This window comes from Leopardus geoffroyi, chromosome D4, assembly GCF_018350155.1.
Source record: "Leopardus geoffroyi isolate Oge1 chromosome D4, O.geoffroyi_Oge1_pat1.0, whole genome shotgun sequence".
NCBI classification, from domain to species: domain Eukaryota; kingdom Metazoa; phylum Chordata; class Mammalia; order Carnivora; family Felidae; genus Leopardus; species Leopardus geoffroyi.
Genome location: NC_059342.1, coordinates 71,858,833 through 71,863,951, shown reverse-complemented (window position 1 = coordinate 71,863,951; position 5,119 = coordinate 71,858,833). Strand labels below are relative to the sequence as shown.

Below are 5,119 nucleotides of genomic sequence, written 5' to 3'. Positions count from 1 at the left end.
ACAGGTGTGCAAAGTGGTGTCTGTGGCTGAGGGCAATCTTCTGAAGATCATCACAAATGGGAGTCCATAGAAGCAAAAGCACAAAGAAGCTGGGGATGGGGGGTGTGTACAGAGAAATGGCTCAAGGGTTTCAAGGGGATCTGGATTCAATATCAACTGTTATTTGCTATAGGGATCACTTATTAGTTCTGATTAAATGATCCTAGTCATTAAATGAATAATTCATATAGTGACTCTAATACATTCCTTTTATTTAATTTATTTATTTTTTAATATGAAATTCATTGTCAAATTTGTTTCCATACAACACCCAGTGCTCATCCCAACAGGTGCCCTCCTCAATGCCCATCATCCATCCTCCCCTCCCTCCCACCCCCCATTAACCCTCAGGTTATTCTCAGTTTTTAAGAGTCTCTTATAGTTTGGCTCCCTCCCTCTCTAACTTTTTTTTTCCTTCCCCTCCCCCATGGTCTTCTGTTAAGTTTCTCAGGATCCACGTAAGAGTGAAAACATATGGTATCCGTCTTTCTCTGTATGACTTATTTCACTTAGTATAACACTCTCCAGTTCCATCCACGTTGCTACAGAAGGCCATATTTCATTCTTTCTCACTGCCAAGTAGTATTCCATTGTATATATAAACCACAACTTCTTTAGCCATTCATCAGTTGATGGACATGTAGGCTCTTTCCATAATTTGGCTATTGTTGAAAGTGCTGCTATAAACATTGGGGTACAAGTGCCCCTATGCATCAGCACTCCTGCTAATACATTCATTTTAAAAGAATTGTCAGTAGAATGATCCTGATCAGTTATTAGCTTAGCCAAGTGCTACAGTATAGGGAATCTTTCTCCTTACTATTTCTCAAGCACACCAGACGTACTTCTGTCTCACAGACTTTGTACTTGTTTCTTCTGCTTGGGTCTTACCCCATGGACTGATTTTTGGTAAAAGGTGAGAGAAATATGACTTTGTGATGGAGGCATTTGGCTGTTTCACCCTGATCCAGTCCTGCCACCATTGACTAGATGTCGTGTACCTCTTAATGTGATGTAATATGAAGTATATACAACATCCTCACAAAGTATTCTTTCCCCAAACTAAACAGAATTTGATCAAACCTTTCCCTAACTTCTGGTGTACGATATAAATATTATTGTTTTAGACAGTCAGTGTCCCTTAGGGACATTGGGTTTGCCCAAGTTTTTACCACTTGTTTTGCTCATCCTCTCTTCTTGCATCTCAGCCATTTTACCAGGAATAATCTTCCTTCTAAGTATGTCTCTTAGCACTGTGCTGACCAATATGGTAACCACCAGTCATATGGATATTGAGTACTTGAAATATAATTACTAGTCTGAATTGAGATTTGCTGTTAGTATAGAGTGTGTACCGGATTTCAAACACCAGGTACCAGAAAGGGTGAAATATCTCATTAATGGTTTTTATATTGATTACATATTGAAATAATTTTTAATATATTAGATTAAATAGACCAGTATTAAAATTAATTTTACCTTTTCATGCATTTAAAAATGTGGCTTTATGCCAGAGCATTTAAATTTACATATTTCTCATTACATTTCTATTGGACAGCTTAGTTTTAGAATTTTCTTTAATGATGGTCTAATGGTGACAAATTCCTAATTTTTATTTTGTCTGAAATGTCTTTATACTTGCTCTCGAAACCTTTTTAAAAAATGTTTATTTATTTTTGAGAGAGAGAGAGAGGGAGGGAGGGGTAGGGGTAGAGAGAGGGAGACAGAGGATCCAAAGCTGGCTCGGTGCTGACAGCAGAGAGTCTATAGCGGGGCTCAAGGTGGGGCACAAACTCAAGAACCATGAGATCATGAGAACCGTGAGATCGTGACCTGAGCCAAAGTTGGATGCTTAACTGACTGAGCCACCCAGGTGCCCCTGGATTTCTTATTATTTATCCTACTTGGAATTCACTGGATTTCCTGAAACTGTGTATTAGTTTCTTCAGTCAGTTCTGAGAAATTACTAGTCATTTTCTCTTAAGGTATTACCTCTTCCCCATTCTATTTCATCCCTCCTTCTGAAATTCCAAGTAGATGTATGTTAGAAATTTACTTTATCTTCTGTTTTTTTTACCTACCTATTATGTTTTCCGTATTTTTTCTCTGGAGGGTGCATACTGAGTTAATTCTTTATAACTACCTAACATTTTGCTACTACTATTATTTGTGTCCAATCTTCTGGTTCAACTCTTCCATGGACTTTGTTAATTTCAATGATTTTATTATTATTTTTTGTTACTAGGAATATAATTTTGTTCTTTTTAAATCCGCTTATTTTTGTCTTAGTCTCTTCAGGCTGCCATAATAAAAATACTATAGATTGGGTGGTTTAAATAACAAACATTCATTTCTCACAGTTCCAGAGGCTGGGAAGTCTAAGATCAAGGTGCTGGCAGATTGGTGTTTAGTGAGAGCCTGCTTCCTGGTTCATAGATGTCTGTCTTCTCACTGTGTCCTCACATGGCAGAAGAGGTGAAGGAGTCCTTTGGGGTCTCTTTCTTAAGGGCACTAACCCATTCATGAAGGCTCCACACTCATGATCTAATTACCTCCCAAAGACTCCAACTTCTAATGTCATCACATTGGGGGCACGTTTCAACATATGAATTTTGATGGGGCACAAGCATTCAGTCTATAGCATTTTTTAATAGTCTCTTGTTTGTAATCATATTTTATTTTTTATTATTTTCATTTATTTATTTTTAAACTATTTTAAAACAGTTGATAATTTTCACATCTCACAATACAAATGAAAATTGCTTTTTTTTTTTTTTTTGGTCTCATTACTCTTCTGCCAAAACTATTCTTTCTTTAATAGAAAATGGGGGGGCAAGTCTTCCTTGTCATGCTGTTAGAAAACACCCAGAGTCACAGCACCATGATCTCCTAGTGAAGTAGAACAAGTAATATAAAATGGATATAAAGAAGCTCCCCTCTCTCCTTATTTGCTTGGTTGAGGCATTCCTGGCTGAGTGGGCACCATCACGGAATGCGTGGGAGGTCTCATCACTGGGGGCCCAAGTGCCATTGGCATGTGGCCTCCCATAGGTGGCCTCATTCCGGGAGCAGGTCACACTGGCATTGTCCCTGGCGGAGGAGCGCCTATCATCATGGGAAGGGCCTATATCATGGGAAGACCCAGCATATGGGGACCTGGCATCATACCAGGGCAAGGAGGACCCAGGAAACTGGTGGGAGGTGGGATCATTGCCTCTGCAGGAGGAGAAGCAGAGAATAGAGTAGGAGGCATCTTGCCTTGTTGATATGCAGTGGTTGTTTTGTCGATCAGGCTCTGAGACTGCTTTCCCATCCATTTCTGATAGCATTTCACATTCTCTTTGTGTTTCCTACCTCTGTGGTGTGTCTTCCTCACAGATGGAGAGTCATGGGTGAGGTATGTGTCACTGGAGTCACAATAAAACTTTGGCATGTTGCTCTGCAGGCCACTGGCCATTCCCCAGCCCCTGAATCATATTTTAAACACTTCTTCCTTTTTCGTTTTAAATGTTTATTTATTTATTTTGAGAGAGAGAGAGACAGAGAGAAAGGGAGAGAAAGAATCCCAAGCAGTCTCCAAGCTGACAGCACAGAGACCCAGATGGGGATCCATCTCACCAACCGTGAGATCATGACCTGAGCCGAAACCAAGAGTGGGTGGCTTAACCAACAGCCAACACTTCTTTATTTCTTTAAATATCTTAATCCAATATACTTTTCCATATTCTGTGTCTAATAGTTGCAATATCTGAACTCTTTGAAAGTCTGCTTTTGCTCTCTACTATTACTATAGATTTTTCTCTTCTGGTACCCTCTTTCCTTGTATATTTTGTGATTTCTTACTGTATGCTGTTCATATTCCTTGGATTTTTTTTGGGGGGGCGGTGAATTCTTTGAGGCCTGTGTTGAAGGTTGGTTCATTCCAAAAGGATTTCTGTTTCCTTCTTCCAGGAGCCTAGGGGCATTAGTAATCCAGTGGGACAACTTTACAATTTCAGTTCCTCAAAATTTCAGACTCCTGTAGGGGTCCATTTGTGGAATGAGCTTTCCTTTTAGTTCATCAGAATATCATAAATGGCAGTCTTATGATTTCTTAAAAATAAAGTTCAAAAAATACTTTTCAACTTGTTCTACTTCATGGTGAGGAATTTATTTAGCTTTGGCATTCTCTGTCCTTTCTGTGATTTATTCTCGTGGAATTATTCCTAAATAGCATCTTCTTTTAACCAATGAAAGTTTCCTTGCAACTTCTTTTTTTTTATTGGCTTTGAGTGCAACTCAAAAATTATATTTACAATAAGTTTTGTAGTTATTTTCTGTGTCAAATTGTTTTCTATACGTGCTGACAGCAGTGCCTGCATATTTTGACTGTTGACTTCTGAAATCCTCTTTTGACTTCCTCAGCTATAGAATGTACTTTAGGACATTTCTATGAAGGGTGTACATTTGTGGCATTCCTGCTGAATCCTTGCATGAGAAGTTCTTTCTGTTGCTTTTGTTTGTGAAGGAGAAACTAAGTTTGGTATTTTGGTTCACTAGGATTTTTTCCCTCAACATTTTACAGAACACCTCCATTTTATAACAGAATTTAAATGTGTAATGGAGACTGGGGGAAACTTGAATTTCTTCCTTTCTAGGTAAGCTTTTCTTCCTCTTACATCTTATAGTACTTTTCTTTAGCCACATAATTAAAATAGTTTGCCTTTTTGTGTCTAGCAATGGTTTCTATTTCAATAACTGTTCCTGGAACGTGATGAACCCTGTGTTTTTTTTTTTTTTTTAAATAGATTCAGGCCTTTTTATTTTTTTTTAGCTGGAAAAATGTTCTTCGTTTTCTTCTTTCTTTCTTTTTTAGTTTGTTCTTGGGTCCTCCTATTTCTTATTTCTTTCTTCAGGACACATCAATCTTAGGTTGGATTTTATTCCCTGTTCTTCTGTGTATGTCTGTTAAGTTCATCTGGTCAGCGTGTCATTGAAGGCCAATGTTTTGTTGCTGTTTTCTGTCAGGATGATCTAGCCAATTCTATGTTCTTAAAACTTACTATTTTTTCCTGTCATAATTAACATTTTTGTTCTCATT

The 5,119-nt window shown here is 38.0% G+C and overlaps 1 pseudogene; it reads right to left on the bottom strand.

Annotated features, from left to right (window-relative positions):
* Positions 1 to 2,983: 2,983 nt before the first annotated feature.
* On the bottom strand, positions 2,984 to 3,481 carry LOC123593790 (annotated as a pseudogene).
* Positions 3,482 to 5,119: the final 1,638 nt, after the last annotated feature.